Source organism: Sinohyriopsis cumingii, chromosome 16 (genome assembly GCF_028554795.1).
Source record: "Sinohyriopsis cumingii isolate HCF-2022 chromosome 16, ASM2855479v2, whole genome shotgun sequence".
NCBI lineage: Eukaryota > Metazoa > Mollusca > Bivalvia > Unionida > Unionidae > Sinohyriopsis > Sinohyriopsis cumingii.
This window is the reverse complement of record NC_142976.1, coordinates 5,669,458-5,693,481: the sequence shown is the minus strand read 5'-3', so window position 1 is coordinate 5,693,481 and position 24,024 is coordinate 5,669,458. Positions and strand designations below refer to the sequence as shown.

Genomic DNA, 24,024 nt, shown 5'->3' with positions numbered 1-24,024 from the left:
GTTTCGCCACACGCATGTGTTAACAGTAATACTTGTGAATAACAACATTCAGATTGACAAATTGACACTTCTATGATGTTATTTCTGAAAGTTTCCTCATATCGCGTAACTGTGAAATTTGAAACACAAAAAGTTACTACAGCAGATACGAGGATTCAGATTGTTGATTTGACCCCTATATGACGACTGGGGAAAGTGGCACAATCACTAATAATATATTATTTTGTGCCACTTTCCCCATACCTGCGATGATAACAACCGCTGGCAGTTGTTAACGAACACACGAAATGAGTGAAATATCACGTGTGGATTGTTAACCGATGATCAGTAATCAGACTATTCTATTGTCACTATTGAAACTATCAGAATCACTATATAATAATACTGTTTCTGATAGTTTTTCACAACCCCCAAACACAGAGCAATTTAGTTATTAATGAATACGGAAACGAGGATTTCTTATTAACACAAGAACAGTTAGATGAGCTCCGTCGAGAGCATATTATCGCGATCATTTGCAACAGAGATCAGATTCTAAATTATACACACTCCTGTATTAAACTCAATCAACTTAAAAAAATATTTCTAGATAAATAAAAATATTTCAGAATAAATAAATAAATAAAAGTATTTTTTTATTGTTTGTACAAATTAATCAGATTGTATGTCTGATGGGGTTAATTAACCACTAATGGGGTAAATTATACAAATCAATCAGTTTTGTATAATCTGAAACAATTTATTATTATTCTGAAATATTTTATTTTTTATGAATTCGACTCTGATGGGTAAATTAATCAGCTTTGCCAAAAAATTATTCTGAAATATTTTATTTTTTTATACAAATCAATTTGATGGGGTGATTGGTACTCAAAATTATACAAATCAATCAGTTTTGTAATTCTGATGGGGTAATTGGTACTCAAAATTATGCCAATTAATCAGTTTGCTAATTCTGACGGGGTGGTTGGTACTCAAATTTATGCAAATCAATCAATTTATTAATTCTGATAGGGTGATTGGTACTTAAATTTATGCAAATCAATCAATTTATTAATTCTGATGGGGTGATTGGTACTTAAAATTATACAAATTAATCAGTTTTCCAAAAAATACTACAAAAAATATCTTATTATTATTCTAAAATATGTTTTTATTCAGAAATATTTTATTTTTTATACAAATCAATTCAATTTATTAATTCTGATGGGTAATTGATACTCAAAATTATACAAATCAATTAGTTTTGTAATTCTGATGGGGTAATTGGTACTCAAAATTACGCCAATTAATCAGTTTGCTAATTCTGACGGGGTGGTTGATACTCAAATTTGTGTAAATCAATCAATTTATTAATTCTGATGGGGTGATTGGTACTCAAATTTGTGTAAATCAATCAGTTTTCCAAAAAATACTACAAAAAATATTTTATTATTATTCTGAAATATTTTATTATTTATGCAAATCAATCAGTTTTGTAATTCTGACGGGGTGATTGGTACTTAAAATTATACAAATCAATCAATTTATTAATTCTGATGGGGTGATTGCTACTCAAAAACATAGAAATCAATCAGTTTTCCAAAAAATACTACAAAAATTTTTGTTATTATTATTCGGAAATATGTTTTTATTCAGAAATATTTTATTTTTTATGCAAATCAATCTGATGGGGTGGTTGGTACTTAAAATTATGCAAATCAATCAGTTTTGTAATTCTGATGGGGTGGTTGGTACTTAAAATTATGCCAGTCAATCAGTTTTCCAAAAAAATACTACAAAAAAATATTGTATTATCCTGAAATATTTTATTATTATTCTGAAAGGGTGATTTGGTACCAATCGATCAGATTTGTAATTTTCGTGGGGTGGTTGGTACTCAAATTTGTGTAAATTAATCAGATTTGTAATTCTAATAGGGTGGTTGGTAATCAAATTTGTGTAAATCAATCAGATTTGTAATTCTGATAGGGTGATTGGTACCAATTGTAGTTTGGTGCCAATCGATCAGATTTTATATTTCAGAATATTACTACTCTGGGTTGCTTTGGTAACTTGTAACTTCGTTACCTGCTGACATAATTTTTCTTAAGTATCTTATGCGGCTGCTGATTGTTTTTTTTTCGTTTCGTACTCGTTGGATAATCCCGATCTGACCTTTTCTACTGCAACAGAAAGAGGAATAAATTCATTTACTTGATCATCGTTCACCATAGCTAGTGACTGAAACATGGATGCCTGAATCTGCTTTATGAACTTATATTGAGATGATAGAACATACATATTTTCATTTTTAAGTTCTTCTAACGTTTCAAAATCAGATATTATTTTTTCAGGATTTAGTTCATCAGGTACATTAATTCCGTTTTCTTCTAATTTTTTAATAGCAGAAATAATGTCTTTGATATTTTCATGGTTCATTATATAATATATAAATCTCTAAAATAAAAAATATATCCCTGGATCCCCTAATCGAGTGTTTTAGCGAGTTCGGAGGGATGTTTCAAGGACGGCACAACATATATGATGTATGACGAGCCCCTAATCGAGTGTTTTAGCGAGCTCAAATAATATATGCAATGAATGACGAGCCCCTAATCAAGTGTTTTAGTGAGCTCAGATGATAATGAAGGACGGTGCAAATATATAACTTAATTAAGGACGGTACAAACATATAACTTAATTAAGGACGGTACAAACATATAACTTAATTAAGGACAGTACAAACATCCAATGAAATGAATGTATACAATGAATGAATATATACAATGAGTATATACAATGAAATGAATATATACAATGAATGAGTGAGCATATACAATGAAATGAATATATACAATGAAATGAATATATACAATGAATGAGTATATACAATGAATGAATATATACAATGAATGAAGGATGGCACAAACCTACAATGAATGAAGGACAGTACAAACATACACGCTCAGCAGAACACATCCCACCCCAATAATCAGCCCGTGGGTGATACAAAACATGTATCGACCACCAGTGATATGTGGTTGGAGGGTTCTGCTGAGCGGGGGTTGGGGGGTTGGCGGAGCCCCCCAATTATTTTAAAAAATCGCAATTATGCGTACCACCGACAATTGTCAGCCATGGGGATTCGACCCTGGGCCGCGAGCGTCACAGTCCAATAAGTTACTGACTGAGCTATTGAACCTTCTTACAAACATATGTTTTATAAATTAATATATAGTTACGGTACATATTTCTACATTAAAACAACGGTTTCTACATTAAAACAGCGGTTTTTGAATAGACTGTAAATATATAAACAGCGGTTTCTGAATAGACTGTAAATATATAAACAGCGTGTTTTTCGTAACAGATTGTAAATATCTCACTCAAACAGCGTGTTCTGTCTATATACAACCACTGCATTATTATTACCTACAGATCGATTTGTATTATATAACAGCGGTTCCTAAACAGATTGTAAATATCTGCATTAAAACTGCGTGTTCTGCCTCGATTTCTCGTAACAGATCTAAAAATAACTCCGCTATGTTGTATGATGGGAAATACGTTTATATATTTATTTTGTGAACTAAAAAACATAAATATACTTCTACGAGTAATTAATTACGACGTAAATGGTTAAAACTGACTAATTGTGACCATAAAAGTCAGAAATTTACGAATAAATATATACATACAGAAGTAATCTCTCTTTCTTATGAGTCAAAAAATAAGTAGTTTATTGGGGAAATACTGCGACCTAAAATAATAAATCATTAAAAAAATAGTTAAAAAATATAATTCGAGGTAGTGATGATAGTTTATCTCATTAACAATATTGGAAGGTGATTCTTTGTTTATGTTTTTTTTTGAGAAAGCAGATCTGATTATATTTTCCGCCACAAAATAACTCGGGTATTCCAATATGGCGCTGTAGTAATTTATTGATCATTTTTTGTGTTTCAAATTTCACAGTTACGCGATATGAGGAAACTTTCAGAAATAACATCATAGAAGTGTCAATTTGTCAATCTGAATGTTGTTATTCACAAGTATTCCTGTTAACACATGCGAGTGGGGAAACTATCAGAGATCATATAATACTACAGGAATTCTGATAGTTTCCCCAGTCGCAATGACAAGGCCGGATCGACTGAGGAATCTAGCTGAATTAATAATAATTATAGGGAATCTGCTAGTTTCCCAATCGCAATGACAGGTCAAAGGTCAATCGTCTGATTGTTATTTAATTTTAGTCCGTAAACATGGAACAACTATCAGAATTTCTATAATATTATATATTTCTGATAGTTGTTCCATGTTTTGAGATTAAAATTACTGATCTTACAGGTCAAAGGTCAAACACAGGTCAAGTCAAGGTCAAAACTCGATTTTCAGGTCAAAGGTCAATTGTCTGAGTATTATTTAATTTTAGTTTATAAACATGGCATATCTATCAGAAACATATAACATTATAGGGATTCTGATAGTTGTGCCATGTTTTGAGATTAAAATTACTGATCTTACTGGTCGGATCACTAATCACAAAAAAATCTGAATAGAAAAAATTACAACGATAAGAAATCTTCGATCGTTGGAATAGGTTTGTTTGTCCTCGTGCGATACTCAACGAGGCATCTGTATCTAAATCAGCCGCAATCAGAACAAAGTGGAATCTTGCCGCGAACTCCACGGCTGCAAGAGACACATCGCTGAGGTCCTCGGGAATTATTTTTTCGCAGTAATTTTATATGTTCACTGCAAAATTCACCTCGGCAGGACTTTCCGCATGTTTCTGATGACCCTTGCAATAACCAAGAACATTTATTTTTGGTCATTTATTTTTAATATTCTCATTTGTCTAATTGGTTGATTAAAATCAACTAATTAGAGATAAGGATATCTTAATATTAATGACAGAAAAAAAACAACTGTGGTAAAACTATATCTACAGGCAAATCTTCAAATGAGAAATATTTCTGCCTCGAGAATAATCCGAATTTTATTATTAAAAATCTGTTCGATAATGTTACCGAGGAAGATAGTCAGGTCCTAGCTGAGACCAATTATTTTATGCTGCGAGATTATTATGATATTTTCTTGATAACGACGCTAGATAAATCTGTATCAACAGCAAGTAAAGAGACAGCAATTCGTGCGATTCGATCTGATACTTTTAATGATCATTATTTGCCAAGAATTATTATTCAACATTTCGATAGATTTTATGTATTTCCGTCCGATAATGATTATGAACAGGTTGCCAATGATTTTATTGGTCAGACATCAGTCACAGAAATAATACCGCGATTTAGGTCGAGATATCCAATCTTCGACATCGATTCGTTTTATAAACTACACCGAGAACACGAAAATAAGTTTGACTGCCACGGAACATTGAAAGAATCAGATGAATTAATTGATCACATAACGATTATTGATTATTTTTCTCGATTATGTAACTGCAACCGTGATTATGTTTATTTGTTCACAACGACGCATGGCTATCACGTGATGTGCAAATCTGAACCTGTATCATTCGATACACAGATAGAATTAACAAAACAAGCAGCGAAAGATAACCCGCACTGGAAGATTGATCGTCAGGCTGGATTACACGGCATAAGGCTAGCAGGAACCAGATCAAACAAACCAAACTCGGTCTGCAAAAGATTAATCTCGGGTCAAATTACCACTCCGCGCGATTTGTTAGTTTGTCCAACCTCAATTCAACCTCGTGAGGTCGAATACAAGCCGCAGCAAGAAAATAATCTTAATGATTATTCCAACGAGATAACTCAGCAGGATCTCGAGAAAATATCAATCGCGTTAACAGGCGAGTCAGATCAATTAATCACCGTTACCGCGTCACTAAGGAATAGATTAACTGTCCAACGTCGACCGGGACATTATTGCAAAATATGTCAGCGTCGTCACGGTTGGAATTATATTCATGATCATCCTGAAGATAAATGCGACAATTGCCTCGTTTATGTACACAGTGATGGTTTTATTGTCGTTTGTCCTCGTGATAGCGGAAAAAATAACAATCCAGAATGATTACTGTGACCAAATACGAGATTCCTTTTCAGGATCAAATAATAGTGCCGTTGACGCTGTTGTAAAGACTCTGCCGGAACATCAACGAGATCCTGATTATGTAAGATATTTGATGTCGATCAAGTACAAGAGAAAAACTTACCCCGGCACCGTTATCGATAAAACACCTGATTATTCTTACACTGCACTGCCGTTGCATGAACGCGGTTCAGGATGCAAGAGCTTTGGCGGTGATTATCTCGATGGATCAGCATGTGGTATGGGAAAGTCTGTTGCGGCGATCTCGTCAATCGAGCCAGATAAATCTGTATTGTGTTTATCATATCGAAAAACTTTCACACAAAAGATAAAATCAGATTACGGATTTGAATCTTATTCGGATATCACTGGCGATATTATATTTACTAAGTCCAGAAGAGTCATCGTGCAGTGGGAATCATTGATACGTGTGCGAGGCGTACCAGACGTGGTTGTCGTTGATGAACTACACGGATTAATGCGGCAGTGCTTTTCAAACTGCAATCGATACACCTGGAATAAGTTCGCTGGGCTGATTATGATGGCACCGCGAGTAATAGTTGCAGACGCAGACGCGAATAATGACGATCTTGTACTGTTTCGAGATAAACTGAATCGACACGATATGAAATTTATTATTGATAATTACCAGCCTGATCACGGTAAGAGGTTTATTGTAGAACCGTCACATAAGGATAATTACATTAATCTACTGAATCATTTATCTGGTGGGAATCGCGCGGTAATATTCACGCACAACAAAATTAATGGTTCTTATTCCGTGGAAAATTTAGCCAGGCAATTACAACACTTCAAATATCGCGTTAAGTATTATCACGCAAATACCAACACTGAAGAAAAAGCGAAAGATTTCGCTAGTACTAACACAGCGTTCAGCGACACCGACGTGGTTATTTTCAATAATACTCTTGAAGCAGGTGTTAGTATCATCGATGAGAAATTCAAAACTCTGTTCGTGTTCTCGTATGAGGTTGGATTGGTTGATGCAACAAAACAGGCTCTCCATCGATTTAGATGTGTAAATGTGATTCATTATTCGTCAACGCATCGTTGTTGTAAAAATCTACATCTGACTCGAGATGATATAATCGCGACGATCATCGATAATGAGAAGAATTTGACAGAAAAAGAAAAATTGTTTAGAACACCGACACCAGGCGAGATTAACACTGCATTCGGATTCGCATTTATCACTAATATTATTGAGGAAAATAACTCGAAAATGTATTTTACTCCGAGGTTGATTGATTCAATGAAGAACACTGGATACGAAATAATCCAGACTCAGCCAGATGAATATAAGATCTGGTTAACAAAAAAAAAAAAAAAACATGAAGAAAGCTTCTGGTGATGAGATTAACGCTGATCCTGCCGTTGATGTGTTTCTTAAGACGTCAATTGGTGCAAGAATAAAGAATTCATGTGTTGGTAAAAATAAAACCGATTCTGACGAAAATAAAACCAATTCTGACGAAAATAAAACCAATTCTAACGAAAATAAAACCGATTCTGGCGAAAATAAAACCAATTCTGACGAAAATAACACTACCAGTAGAATGCCGAAATATCATCATTACAAACCAAATGAACGATTGGAGCCGTATCAGAAAAAATTAAAATACATAAATTATCTGTTCCAATGCGACTGTAGCAAACTCGACGAGGATGAGATCGAACGACTCTATAAAAAATCAACACAGATGACACGCGCTCAACGGATTATTGTTGATAAACACAACAACGGAGACGCGATAACTGAGACATTTAGATCAGATAAAATCTCACCGCGAGAAAAACTAATAATAATTCGAGACGTCCTTGAGATGTTTTCGTTGCCCGACATTGTACCGGATGATCTATCAGTGACGTCATTGACAATCGATCGTGAGAAACTCATTACTAACATTAATTCAGCGATGACCAATCTGAATTGCGTGGAAAAATATAATAAATTTATAAGACATTTCTCGGTAATTTTTCCGGAGGCGCGATTACAAACAACAACGATGCAAAAAACATCATTGAGAAAATAAAATCAATCTACAAGTGTTTTGGTGCCGAATTAAAACCAAACGATACCAATCACGCTAATCGGGGTGATTACACGCTGCATTATCCCAGCTGGCCCGAATCGGATTTTATTAACAACGATACATGGAAAAATACAATCATAGATATCACTGATTGTTTTGGTGGTAATGATGTTACAATCATTGATGAACACACAAAACAGCTGAAGCATCATGTTTGGACCGTTAATCGCTGGTTCAGCAGATATGATGAATCAGATCAGTAATCCACCCTGTTATGGTGACTGGCGAAACTATCAGAATTTCTATAATATTATATGTTTCTGATAGTTTCGCCACACGCAATGATGTTTGTTGAACACACAAAACATGTTTGGACCGTTTAGCCGCTACGATGAATCAGATCAGTAATTTTAATCTGTATGTATGTTGAAACTAGCAGATTTCCTATGTTTGTGTTAGTTTGAACATATATACAGATTAAAATAACAATCCGACCTTTGACCCGACCTGTGTCAACCGCAGATCTGTGTTTATAGATCAGTAATTTTAATCTGTATATATGTGGAAACTAGCAGATTTCCTATAATATTATATGTTTCTGCTAGTTTCCACATACATACAGACCAAAATTAAATAACAATCCGACCTTTGACTCGAATTTTCGTGAAAAGATATGGCGGTCACACAAAACATGTTTGGACCGTTAACCGCGATTCATTTTGACCTTTGACCCGACAAATAACACTCGGGTCATTCTAAAAATAATAATCTGGTCATTCTAAAAATAATAATCTGACCCCGCTATGATGTTTGAGGAACACTAATAATATATGTCACGCAATGATGTTTGGTAAGACCATTTGGATCTGGTAAGACGCAATTGGTTGAAATGGGACAAATTATATTTGGTAGCATCTGGTCAGAGGTTAAAGACTTTAAGACGGTGAAAATTAATTTTCCCGTTATGATGAGGGAAGTCCATAAATATTAGGAAAATGGGACTTCCTTCATATTTTTGCGATGAAAATTAATAACAATCAAAAAAATTAATAATTCGCGCGGCCGACGGTAAAAAATTAATGAAGCACCTGATCAGAGGTTAAAGACTTTAACGAAAATGCAAGATGGTGAAAATATTATTAATTTTATAATAGATATCGAAGAAGCACCGTCCGTAGAGTCTAGTTGTGTATGATGATGTACAATCCAATCCAGCCAGAATATTTTCTCGTGGCAGACAGATGTCATTTATGTTACTCAACGATACACACAAATTCCGAAAGTGATCAGAGATAACTGTAATATTTTAGTTGTGTTTAATGGCGTAGACACACATACACTGCGAAATATTCATCAAACTTGGTGTGGTGGTGACATGGATTAGAAATTTCTTTTCACGAGCTCAAGTTGCACATGGATTTATAACGATAAATTTACATGATCCAAGAACAAGATATCGTGTGGATCTTGATGAAATATTTGGATAAATTGATAGCAGCAGAGAGGGCGGGACCTCAATAAAGTGTCCACGTGGTAAAATAAACCATTCTACGAACAAAAAAAAAGAAAGATAATGACGGTAAAGTAACACCAATTTGAGAAATCTTTGGAAGATTTATTTTTGCTTCAATTTATGTCGACGCTTTTGGTTAAATTCGTGTCGACGCTTTTTTTTTCTTTGTTCGTAGGAAGGGTTATTTTTAGTTTTTCGACGCTTTTTCGATCTTGGTCTGTTCGCCTTCTCTGCTGCTAGTGCCTATATACACTGATAGTTTCCATCGTTTTTTTTTTTTTTTTTTTGCGGATGTACACCTACACGAGGGGTGAAAAGCTTGTTGCATGCAGGTTAGGTTATGGTAGTGTAACTCCGAGACCCAGTTTCCATTTTAAGTAGGGTACGAATTATAATTGTCCAAGATATATAATACTATGATAACATTTTTTCTGCACGTTCAAATATCACGTGCAACCGGTCACACAGTCCCTCGGTACAAAGGGCATCAATATACATCGGTTCTCGAGACAACACTGTTACAACCACAATTCTGAATGTGTTTAATGAATTGAACAAACTTTTGAGAGTGACAAATATTCTTTAAAAAAAATAAGTTTTATTTCATATTACATAATATTATCTCGATATTGCAAAATTATAGCATTTTTCGTTTTGGTTGTGAATGATAGAAATTACATATTCATCCAAATTGCATGTTCCCCTTGCAGGTGGAGAGATGTCATAAGTAACTACATTTCCAATTCATCTGTCGGCAAAGATGTTGTTCTGGAATTGATAAAAAACTTTTATACACTTCTGATTGATAGGGTAAGTCTGTTTGTTGTAGTGGGTCTACACCAGTGTCGCAATGACCGACCTTTTCCAGACTCTGTGTAGGAATTTCTAAACTAACATAATAATAATAATGTGTGTAAAAATGAAATAGAGGGTGTTTGGTAGAGTGAAGTAGGTGAAGTTGAGTATGGTACACTAGTGGAGTGAGTGGGGTGCAATGGAGCACCCTGGACAAGAAAAGTGGGGAGGAATTTATCGAATAAAAACATTTTCAAACGTATAATTTTTAGGTCGTGATTTTTCTCACGATCCTGATTTTGTGGATGCCACGAAAGTAATGAATTGTTCCTCTGACATATCTATAATTGGTTCATTGCATGCATCTAATTGCACAAAGATAGTTCAAGACAAATCAAGACCTGGAAGGTTGAAAACTGGGTGACGAGAAACTCGTGATTCCTAGTAGTTTGATCTTTGAAGTCCATTCTTGTATGGCTATATCATTCGGATACATTTGTTTTAGACGCATTGGAAACTTCGAGCTTTATTTATGACGCCACGTGATGGTTCAATCCATTCCTATTTCGGCGAAACACTGATAATCTGTCCCCAGTCAACATACCATTAAAACACAATTTTTTCATGTATTTTATGATTTAAGTTGCTGTAAGTATTGACGTTAGCAAGAGAAAATGTCATAGACCCTTGATGTAAGGCTCGGTAAATATTGACTATTCTCAAGGGGAAATATAGTCAACCACTGATGTACGTTTATGTAAATACTGACTCTTTCAGTCGGGAATATAGCAGATTAGTGGTGTATGTGTATATAAATACGTACATTGTTCGCTGGGAAATCCAGTAGATTAGTGATGCATGTCTTAGTAATATTGACTCTGTTAAAGGGGAAATATAGTAGATAGTAAGTCTATGTAAATATGAACCGTTTTTAAAGGGGAAATCTATTAGACTAGTGATGTACGTCTCGGTAAATATTGACTTTTTACAAGGATAAATATAACAGACAAGTGATGTGAGTCTTTGTAAACACTAACTTTTTTCAAGTGGATATATAGTTGACTAGTGATGCACATCTTGGTAAACATTGACTTTTTCAAGGGGAGATATATTTGCTAACGATATACTGGTACGTCTAGGTAAATACTGACATTTTAAATTGAAAATATAGCAGACGAGTGATGCAAGTCTATGTAAATACTGCCTTTTTTCAAGGGGAAATCTAGTACACCAGTAAATACGGACTTTTCAAAGGGGAAATCTAGTACACCAGTAAATACGGACTTTTCAGAGGGAAATCTAGTACACCAGTAAATACGGACTTTTCAAGGAGAAATATAGTGGACCCTTCATGCACGTCTCAGTAAATTTTGAACTTCCAAGGCGAAGTACGTTAAATTTTCCATATGAAATTTGATTAATATTTGGTATTTATCAGATATAAAAGTAAATGTCACCCAGTAATCAGTCCCGGTCAGCAACCGTGGTGTATGTCTACTGAAGTTATTTAACTCACATTGACTCGACATCAAGAACTATTGCATATGCTGTTATGCCATATTAAACACCAACCAGCCAGTCAATTGTTTTACTCAAAAATGTACAAACTGTTTCCATTTCTAGGTCAATCGACGATTTTCACAGCTTGATGATTCCGAGATATTGTTAAGGATATATCTCAAAGATATTTACATTGCTTACGTAAGTACTTAATGGGAGATATATCTGGTTGTTTATACTTTCATTGTATCTAATAACACATGTATACATACGTATTGGCCGATGTATTTAGCTGTTTATACTTTCATTGCGTCTTAGAACCCATGCAAATGTAAACGCTTAGATATATCTGGTAGTTTATATTTTTCTTGTATCTTATAATGCATGCATCTTTAAGTATTGAATGACATATATCTGGTTATTGATACATTCATTGTATCTGTAACACATATATACGTACGTACTTAATGCCAGATGCCAGATGTATATGGTCGTGGATACTTTCTTGGTATCTTAAAGCACATAAAGATGTAGCTAACTCATGGCAGATGTATCTGGTTGTTTGCGTAGGTAGTTATTGGCAGATGTATCTGGCTGTTTGCGTAGGTACTTATTGGCAGATGTATCTGGCTGTGTGCGTAGGTACTTATTGGCAGATGTATCTGGCTGTTTGCGTAGGTACTTATTGGCAGATGTATCTGGCTGTGTGCGTAAGTACTTATTGGCAGATGTATCTGGCTGTTTGCGTAGGTACTTATTGGCAGATGTATCTGGCTGTGTGCGTAGGTACTTATTGGCAGATGTATCTGGCTGTTTGCGTAGGTACTTATTGGCAGATGTATCTGGCTGTTTGCGTAGGTACTTATTGGCAGATGTATCTGGCTGTGTGCGTAAGTACTTATTGGCAGATGTATCTGGCTGTTTGCGTAGGTACTTATTGGCAGATGTATCTGGCTGTTTGCGTAGGTACTTATTGGCAGATGTATCTGGCTGTTTGCGTAGGTACTTATTGGCAGATGTATCTGGCTGTTTGCGTAGGTACTTATTGGCAGATGTATCTGGCTGTGTGCGTAAGTACTTATTGGCAGATGTATCTGGCTGTTTGCGTAGGTACTTATTGGCAGATGTATCTGGCTGTTTGCGTAGGTACTTATTGGCAGATGTATCTGGCTGTTTGCGTAAGTACTTATTGGCAGATGTATCTGGCTGTTTGCGTAGGTACTTATTGGCAGATGTATCTGGCTGTTTGCGTAGGTACTTATTGGCAGATGTATCTGGCTGTTTGCGTAAGTACTTATTGGCAGATGTATCTGGTGATGTATACATTCCTAGTATCATAAAGCACATGCATGCATATGTACTTCATGGCATATATATTTGGTTGTTTACGTAGGTACTTCATGGCAGATATATTTGGCTGTTTACTTAGGTACTTGCTGATATATTTGGCTGTTTACGTAAGTACTTATTGGCATATATATTTGTTGCTGTTGCTGTGGGGTTTAACGCCATTTTCAGCACACGATAGGCTATACATGGCGGCCAGTATTTATGGCGGAGGAAGAACCCAGGAAAAAAAAACACTGACCCACGAGAAGCTACTGGCAAGCTTTTTCACATACCCAAATTACCAGATATATCTGGCTGTTTACGTAAGTATTTAATATTAAATACTTTCCTAGTATCATAAGCACATGAGTACGTAAGTATTTCATTGCAGATATATATCTGGCTGTTTACCTAAGTACTTTATGGCAGATATATCTGGTTGTTTACGTAAGCACTTCATGACGTATCTGGTTGTTGATGCTTTCCTTATAATTTTGTGACATATGTGACGAAAAGGTTTGTCATAAAACACTTCTTGGTCAAGTTCATTTTATTGCACTCAATACAATACAATCTGGCAAAAGGTAAATGCAAAAGCTTCTGAATTATGGATCACTTTTCTTTTGGTGGCGGTGTTATTATCAGTAAATCTTTGAAAAGTTTCCCAAAATCGGGAAATGCTGAGAAATATTATTTTAGCCAACTGATTTCTATTGCCTAACCCATTGGACCAGTCGGAGAATTCAAATGCGGCCTTGTAAGTTAACAAAACAGTTTCTATAGGTTTGCAAAAAGGATTGAAGTTTTAAGGATAGTCTACAAAATGATAAAACTCTTGCTAACATTGGTGGTGGTGGAGGGAAATTTTTTTTAAGAAGAAACACATCATAAGTTATCAATTATCAAAGACAAATTTGAGGATATAACTGAAAACATCATAGATTAAATACGTTGCTGGAGTATACATTAAATTAGGATTTTAGCTTGTTATCTTATATATTTTACGGTAAATATCTTTTAAAATGGAACAGAATATTTGCCGTCTTTTCAATAGAAATTTAATTATAACTCGTTATTAATACTTAAACTGTTGGGATGAATTTATAATGTAAATAATTATGTTTTTTTTTTCAAAAGACCTTTATGTACATCTCATTACAACTTATTGTCAAACCTTAGCTCAGTCTTTTTGCAAGATTTGCATTAGTGAATTTATTTGAAACTGTACTAGTGAAATCTTAATGTTTTAAGAAAAATTCGGTATTCTTTTTTTAAAAATCGATTTTACTAAAACTTAAGTCTTTTTAAAACAATGGTAGTAGTGAAGTGGGGCACCCTACGGACAATGGGAATTAGCATTACAGGGACCTCTGGGTCAATCTACGGACAATGGAAATTTAACATGGCGAAAAATCGTGGGTCAATCTACGGACAAGGGGAATTTAACATGGGAATAAATCGTGGGTCACTCTACGGACAAGGGGAATTTAACATGGGATTTTTTTTCTTTAAATTTTAAAAAAAATTTTTTTAAAAAAAGGGGTAGGCAATGGAAAGGCTATCTCTTTTCGAGAAATATGGCTGGCCCTGAAAAGGGCCTTTGGGTTTTATGTTAATTTATTCATTAACATAAATGGCACCGCATTGGTCTTCTTCTTGTCCTTAGGCTGCGTTTTACTGTTGGTCCGTACATCAGCACTCTTTTCAGGCATCCTTGTCTTTCGACGTAGATCCTACGTATCCACAGGCTGGTGTTTGTCCTGTGGACAACGGTCCACTTCGATCGGACATACATGAGCAAGTCTGTCCGAAACATCATGGAAGACGCAAGGGTGGATGACTCAACTGTAGTCCACATCTTGAAGCGACGAGAACAGGTGAATCAATGCATTGAACGGCGCTTATTTATAGGCGGAGGAAGGATTGAAACGGATTGAGTTCATTTACCAATCCGAACACGCGTTACAGAATTCAGTCAGCTCGCATCCAATCCGAAGAGAGCAGTCTGTGACGTCACGTAGTCAATATAGATTCGCTAGCGCTTGTGTGCAGTCAATCTATGCGACAGTGATTCAACATGACGGAAACTCAGAAAACGATCCAGTGGGGTGCACCAGCAGGGGAGACTGCCCAAGGGAACCCGGACTTACTTTCAGAAGAGGTGAATTGGGATTTTGTGGATTTTCTCTCCTCGCAAGAATTTGTTCCGGAACCTTCGTTACTTTCTTCATTACCGCAAGTGGAGAATTTTAGACAGAGACAGAAAGAAGAATTGGAGAAATTTATACAACGACAAAAGGAAGCGGAACAGACTTTTCTCCTACAGCAACAGCAACAAGAAGAAGAGGTAAGAAAAAAACAACAGCAACAACAGCAAGAAGAAGTAGCAGCAAAGAAACAAGAGGGTGAAAATCAAACGGTCACGGTACTGTTGGACATTTTAGCGGAGTTAAGAAGTCTTAAACAAATGTATCAGACTTCTTTATCACGACCGAAGAGAATACGACCTTCCCGAGCCAAACATGTCAACCCTGTGACTAAGCCTACCGTACCACCTTTAGTGATTTCAACCCAATCATCATCATCAACATTACGCAGTCCAGAAGTAGGCCTTGGCCGTGGCAAAGGCTTAAGGCAGTTAAAATTGATTGCTTAACTCATTCGGCCCCAGAGGTTTTTGTCATTTTTGTCTGAAATGTGCGTAGGAACGAGATTTGGAGTGCTATTTCTGAACACATCGTAATACAGCGGTGTTCAACAGATTATCCATGAGAATAATGCCTAGTTGTATTAGAAACATCAATTTCCATTGGTTATTTTGCTTGCGCATGAGCAGAAGGGTAAAAGTTGGAGTTCTTTTTTTTTTTTTTTTTTTTTTTTTTTTGCTTAATAGACCCATCATTTTCGTATGGAGACCACAATTTATTCCAAATGCCCACCTTATCCTAGTTTTTGCAAAGGTTCACCTGTCTGTGTTCAGTTAAGACCGGTATGCCTTAGATCTGAGGCCAAAAGGTCTAAAATCCGGACACAAAATCGCATTCCGATCTCGAGCAAATTTTGGGTGAAAAAAAACCGGGTCCAAAAAATGAGCTTTTTCTCTCTGTATTTTGTAGTGCAACTAGAACTTCCAGATTATTTGATACCATTTTAGAGCTATATCTGTCTGCTTTTTTTTAATACCACCCACGTTGGTCTATCTTAAGTGGCCTCGATGCTGCAGGGCTTTGAAGTAGGGTACAGCCTCATCACGCCTACAGACGGGATCGGGGCTGAATCGGTTAAACTCACCCCTACACCATGAAGAAAAAAAGGCCCTTTTCAGGGCCACCCACATTTCTCGAAAAGAAATACAATTTCAATTTGCCAATAACTCAAAAAAAAAAAACTCACCCATGTTACCCTTTTAATACGTGTCTGTGTATGAGTGCGTGAGTGTAGCTTCTTATTTTAAAATCACAACTCAAAGACACTTACCTTATATCATTCATTTATTCTTTTCTCCATTTTTTACAATCCAATTCACAATTTATAACACAACACTTTAATGAAAAGTTCATTAATTTCTTCTTTTCTCCTTTTTAGTCTCTCTGTTTTTTGAATTTCTTCACCGTCACACTCTTTTCCTCTTCTTCCTCCTCGCTTTCTTCCCTTCTTCTTTTTTTCTCCTGTTTCTTTTTCTTCACCTGTCTTCTTTCTTCCTCAGAAGAATCCCTCTCTTCCTCTGAAGAATCCCTCTCTTCTTCTGAAGAATTCCTCTTTTCTTCTGACTCCTCTTGTTTCTTTTTTGGGCAATCTGGAGACCAATGTCCTTTTTCTTTACAATAATAACAGGTATCTTGACTTTTGTCTTTTTTATCCCCTGTTTTTTTTCTTTTTTGACGGTCTGGACACTCTGAAGACCAATGCCCTTTCTTCTGACAGATATAGCAAGTATCTTGACTTTTATCTCTAAAGGAAGGAGAGTAGTCCGTAGGCTGGTCTGAAGAGAATTTTCTAATGACCCCTCGCAAAGCTCTGACGAAACGTTCCATCTGGTCAGTCTCTTCCATCGTTGTGCTCGGCTCGAGAGTGAAATGAATAGTGAAAGGACAAGACACACACCCTTTTATATACGCTGGTCTGCTATGACTATAAAGTAGTTTATGGTGTTTGAACTTGAGTCATTTGACTTTTTGCTTTCAAGATGAAACGATCCCATTCATTCGAGAAGAAAGAAGAAAGTAAGAGGCAGAAACGTGATCTATCGCCTCGTACCAGGGCTGAGATCTTGGCACAAATTCATGCCAGTGATTTTGAAGAGGACATGAGTGAACCAGAATCCGAACCCTCTAAACCAAGTTCATCACCCTTAGTTAACCCTGAAAAGTACTATTCCATTCGAGAGACGGAAAAGCGCTCCTCTAGAAAATTTAGAACCACGGCTTACAAATACACGGTGAAGTTTAAAGATTTCAAGGCTGAAGTGCCGTTAGAGAAAGCAGAAGGGTTCATCACTGAGGTGTGGGATTCTTTGCTCACTGCACTCAAGCGACAATGTCAACCCAAAGAAGACGATCGCTTGAGACTTTCCATACAACACGACGGTTTGAAATCCCCTGTTTGGATCGAGTTTAGCACCCCTGCAGAATTAACTGCTTCCAAAGTCATGGACAAGATTCAACACGTACAACAATCTAATGATCAGTTTGACATCACCGATGGTAAAGCCACACTGGACATGACCCACGTCTCTCCTCCTCAAGGGACTGGACGCAAAAAGATGTTATTGGTGGACGACCTTCGCAACACCAAAACGAGTCTCGTCCGAATTAACAACCCTCATGACCAGATGTGTTTAGCCCGTGCCATCGTGGTGGGACGAACCTATGCCAACAAGAACGACACGGTAGAATGGAAAAGAACCTGGGACACTATTCAACGTTCCGACCGAGCCAAACAACGAAACGAAGCAGAACTCCTGTTACAACAAGCCGGACTGCCCAAAGACACACCCTGTGGCATTCCCGAGATGCAAAAATTGCAAGATGTCCTAGCTCCACGATACACCTTGAAAGTGCACCCTCAAGAAGTGCGCGGACCTCTGTTGTTTCGAGGCCAAGACTTTAAGGACGGAAAATACATTCACCTTTATCATCACGATGACCATTTCGATACCATTACCAGTATCACTGGATTCCTGGGATATGTTTATTATTGTGAGAAATGTGACTATGGTTATAATAATCGAGAGCAACACAAACATTGTGGATGGAAATGCTCAGGATGTTTGGCCTCTCCACCCTGTCTGAGCGAAGAACCAGTGCCTTGTTCCACTTGTCTGCGCACGTTTGTCAGCCCTACCTGTTACCAACAACATCTGAAGACGCAAGGTTCACAGAAGAAATGCGCTTGTCAACTGCTGAGATTGTGCCCTACGTGTGGACAAGGCATACTTACCAATAATGCCAAGGCACACGTATGTCGAGGAAAGAAAAAATGTCACATTTGTCACCACATCGTGGACTTGGAACACCAATGCTACGTGCAAAAATACCAACCCCCACCAGAGAAAGAGGACGGTCACAAGAAGAAAGGCAATTTCATCTTTTTCGATTTCGAATGCATGCAAGAGACCGGCATTCACATTCCTAATTTTTGCGTGGCTCATCGAGCGTGCGAGAAGTGCATTCAAGAACCTATCTTCAGTCATTGCCCTCACTGCAGCAAGATTCCTGGAGGACGTGAAAAAATCTTTCGGGGACCGAACACGTTAGCCGATTTTGCACAATGGGTCTTAGACCCCATCGACAAGACGTGGAGCCAAGAGGACATCGAACGTTACGGAGATTGTCATCGTCATGCCACGGTGATGGCTCACAATTTCTCCGGATACGATGGACAGTTTCTTTTGAGGTACTATACGGAACAAGGCACCGAGCGTCCTAAAGTGACTTTGAACGGAGCCAAAATCATTTTCATGCAAGTGGGACAAGTACAGTTTAAAGATTCGATGAGCTATTTGGCCATGCCTTTGAGTCGAATGCCTAAAACGTTTGGAATGACAGAAATGGCTAAAGGGTACTTTCCACACTTTTTCAATACGGAAGCCAATCAACACGCCGTTCTACCCCATTTACCTGAGGCTCACTATTACGACCCCGACAACATGCGTACCGAACAACGAGAAGCTTTCTACGCTTGGTACCAGGCTCACGCCTCGGACCCTTTCGACTTTCAGGAAGAAATGCTAAAGTATTGTCGTTCCGACGTGGACATTTTACGGCGTTGCTGTGGAAAATTTCGAGAACTGTTCATGGAACACGGAGGGGTCGATCCTTTGAAAGAAGCTTGCACCATTGCCAAAGCGTGTTCCTTAGTGTATCGACAACGATTCATGCCTGAAAACACCGTGGCTGTCATCAGTCCTCAAACGACCCACTTTGTCAAACGTCAATACTCGGTCAAAGCCCTACGTTGGTTACATTACTTGTGCGACAAGGAAGACAAGTGGATTCAGCATGCCCGCAACGGAGGGGGCGAAAAGACCATCGGAACATATTCGGTAGATGGCTGGGACTTAGAAAACCCCAAGATCGTGTACGAGTTTAACGGTTGCTTATTTCACGGATGTCCCGTCTGTTACCCTGACCGTGGTACTAAAAATCAGTTTTTGCAACGAACCATGGAAGACTTGTACCAGGACACTTGTCAGCGACGTCTAAAGTTAGAACAGGAAGGATACCAAGTGGTGGAAATGTGGGAACACGAGTACGATCACCGTATGAAAACCGATCCCGAGTTTAAACGTCTCGTGGAAAGTTACCAGTTCATGGACCCGCTGAACCCGAGGGATAGTTTGTACGGAGGAAGGACCAATGCCACCTGTTTGCTGTACCAAGCCGACGAAGAGAAAGGAGAAGAAATCAAATACTTGGACGTGTGTTCGCTGTATCCCTACGTGTGCAAATATTGTCGCTTTCCTGTAGGGCACCCGCAATTGCTGACGGAACACATCGACCTGAAAAACATTCGACAATACGAAGGCTTGATCAAGTGTAAAGTTTTACCTCCCACGAACCTCTACCATCCCGTCTTACCTCACCATTGTCAAGGCAAACTGATGTTTCCCTTGTGCCGTACTTGTGCCGAAACGTGCAACCAAGATCAACCTTGCCATCACAGCCAGGAAGAACGGGCCTTGACGGGAACCTGGGTCAGCGTAGAATTGTTCAAAGCTCTGGACATGGGATACCAACTGTTAGAAGTGTACGAAATTTGCCACTTTCCCAAGACACAACAATACCACAAGGGTGATCCCAGTCAGAAAGGCATTTTCGCTGACTACGTGGATGCCTTTTTGAAACTGAAACAAGAAGCCAGCGGCTATCCTTCCTGGTGTCACACTCCCGAAGACCAAATACAATTCAAAGAGAAATATTACGAACAAGAAGGTATCACTTTAGACCACATCGAGAAAAACGAAGGCAGGCGATCGTTTGCCAAAGTGATGTTAAATTGCTTGTGGGGTAAAATGGCACAACGACCGTGTTTACCCAAGACGGAATATTTGACAGAACCTTCCCGCTACTTCCAGATGATTCACGACAAAACCAAATACATGAAACACGTGGACGTCGTTCGAGAGAATTTGATCTTGGTCAATTACGAAGAAGATCTGGACTTTGTACAAGACGACCCTTTTGGAAATGTCATCATTGCGGCTTACGTGACAGCTCATGCTCGCTTAAAATTGTACGAAGCTTTAGAACTGTTAGAAGAACGCGTCCTGTACTTTGACACGGACAGTTGCATTTACATCCATCACCCGATTCAACATCACCCTAACATCGAAGGAGACCGTTTAGGAGCCTGGACAGACGAGCATCCCGACGACAAGATTCTAAGTTTCGTCAGTGGCGGTCCCAAAAATTACGGCTACGAATACCGGGACAAACAAGGAGAAGTGCACACGACGTGCAAAGTGAAAGGACTGACTTTGAATTATCGTACCAGTCGAGTGGTCAATTTTGGGGTATTGAAAGAAGCCTTGCAATCGGGAGAGGATGGAAACTTTAAAGTGACCACCTATCAACCGAACAAGATTGTACGTTTACCCACTCACCACATCGTCAGTCGGCCCTTGGAAAAAGTCTATCAAATCGTGTACCAGAAGCGAGTTCGACTTCCCAATCATTTCACCTTACCGTATGGACACGTTGGTATAAAACATTGGTTGTAAGAGGATAGTTACCCCACCAGAAAGATGACTTCGCCACAGCAAGAATCGAGTGAGAAACCCGATGAGAACTCCAAGTTCAAACCCTACCATTTTCCAGTCTTCTTACCTGACTATTGTGATTGTGCCCGTCGATTGGACACGTTTCAGAAATGGCCTACGGATAGGGAAGGATTACCTTCTTCGCATGTTTTAGCTAGAACAGGATTTGTCTACTTGGGACCTGAGTCAGGATTGGGATACGAGGTACAGTGTTTCGCTTGCGGACTGAAGTTACGAATGGATCTATGTATCTATAAAGATTCAGCTATTCTGGAGCATACTCGATGGTCTCCGAATTGCCCTTACCTTTCTATGGCCTTTCCACCCATTACACTACGGTACAATGTTGACGGTACCTTAGAGACGGTACCTTCCAGAACAGGACATAAAAAACGTAAAAAAGGAAAGATGTACAAGTTGGAGACTGCATTGAGACTAGTATAAAAAAGGGCTATGGTCAAGATCGATAGTTCATTGTGACTACCAAGACCGAGCGAACAAGATGAATACTTTGAAAAAGACATCGTTTCAGTTTGGGGATTGTAAAAAAGTTGTATCTTCCTCTAGTGTGACTAATACTGGATGGATAAGACCCATGCATTGCGACGGAAAATGTCCGGAAGGAAACTGCGATTGTCCATGTGGTTACCATTGTAATTGCGTAACGGAGTTTGCAGACGAGTGCGATTGTGAGCCTTGCGATGGGACCGATGCTGTACCTTGTGACCTGAGCGATGCCGTAAAGCATCATGGGAACTTTAGTACCCCTACCCCTATCATGGAAAGTGATGCTGTGCGTGTCAGACCTGTGGGATGCGAAAGTGATGCTGCTCGTCCTCTTGGACATTTTACTGGGTTTCGTTTTAAAGGGGAATGTCCACCTTCACGTCTACCCCCTTACGGATGTCATCCAGCCCTGAGCAAACTCCTACCCATGTCACTCAACCCTCATCGAAACGAACCTGTGAAAGACGAATATTCGTTTCCTGTGCGTTTGTCGGAATACTGCGACTTTGAAAATCGTCTTCAATCGTTCAAAGGAAAATGGCCAAAGTATCTGGGAGGACCGACCCCCGAAGAATTAGCCAGAGCCGGATTTTTCTACTTGGGCGAAGGAGATAAAGTCAAGTGCTTCAGTTGCGGTGTGTCACTTCACCACTGGGAACCGCAAGATTCGGCCTACGTAGAACATGCTCGATGGTCACCGAATTGTCATTACTTACCTTTAGTGGGACCGAGACATTGAAGTAACTTCTTACCATAATCATCTGTTCATGGATACTTTACAAGAGAACATTTGTGCTTTGCCTGTGGAGTTGAGAGAACGCATTTACCGAGAGCTGGTCAAAATACAAGTGAAACGTAAAGAACAATTGCATCCGATACGTCACCGGTGTTTGAACCACTGGTACCTTCAGGCTATACAAGGACTGATTCAATTGAAAGTGTTCCATTGGACAGACATTGATCAACGATCTCCTGGTTATAAAAAGGATTGGTTTGGTATGGACGATTCTATCTACTACATTGTAAACGTATTGCATCGAATTCCAGAGGAAGAGTTAACGAATTACCAACATCTTGAACACAATGTCAACTTGGTGAAAGAGGAAACTTCTGAACGAATTGTTATGTGTAGATTAGTGACTCAACGATTTAAATTTGACACTGAAGTGAAACCATGTTTGTGCAAAGAGTACATTTCTTGTGTCAGACCAAAGAGGATTTAGTATGACCTATTCATGGATACTTTGCTAGAGAACATTCGTGCTTTGCCTGAGGAGTTGAGAGAAAGGATTTACCGAGAGCTGGTGAAAATACAAGTGAAACGTAAAGAACAATTGCATCCGTTACGTCACCAGATCTTTAACCACTGGTACCTGAATGGTATAAGAGAACTGATTCGTCAGAAATTCTTTCAATGGTCAGACATTGTTCAACACTTTGAGGTCGCTAATGATCGACATGTTCATAATTATGGTTACTTCGAGATTCACCTAGTGCAACGCATTGAGGAAGACAAGTTAAAGGATTACAAACATATTTTACGTGGAATCTACTTAGAGGAAGAGGAAACACCTAAACGAACTCTGACGTTTCGGTTACAGTATGCAAGATTTAGATTCCCTACTGGAGAACGAAGATCTCTGGCTAGAAAGTACGTCTATTGCATCCGAAAAAAAGAGAATATAAAAACAGGCTGCCATGCCACGGTTTATGTCACATGTCATCCAACAGATTCCGTGGAAGGAACTCAATGACCATATTCAAACCGTGGATCATTACCATCAATTATTACAACAACTATATCCATTCAATTTTGGACGACAAGTGGTGTGTGTCTTAGTGACTTGTTTTCTGGGATTTCGTTTACCAGCCGATTCTTTGTGGACTCTTTACGATCAGTACTTACCACCTCCATGGCCTTAAATGGTCACGAAAAACTCCTTTTGTTCAAAGCCTTGCGTTTTCATCTGGATACTTCTCGACCTCAACAGGAAAAAAAGATTCGT

General features: G+C 38.2%; 1 protein-coding gene across 1 annotated transcript in view; it reads left to right on the top strand.

The window, feature by feature from the left end:
• LOC149779865 (uncharacterized) overlaps positions 1-24,024 on the top strand; it is a 116,359-nt gene that overhangs the window by 23,568 nt on the left and 68,767 nt on the right. Inside the window, exons 4-5 of the mRNA XM_089936280.1 lie at positions 10,338-10,437; positions 12,046-12,123. The gene's annotated coding sequence lies outside the window, so the exon portion shown is untranslated. The remainder of the gene's footprint in view (positions 1-10,337; positions 10,438-12,045; positions 12,124-24,024) is intronic.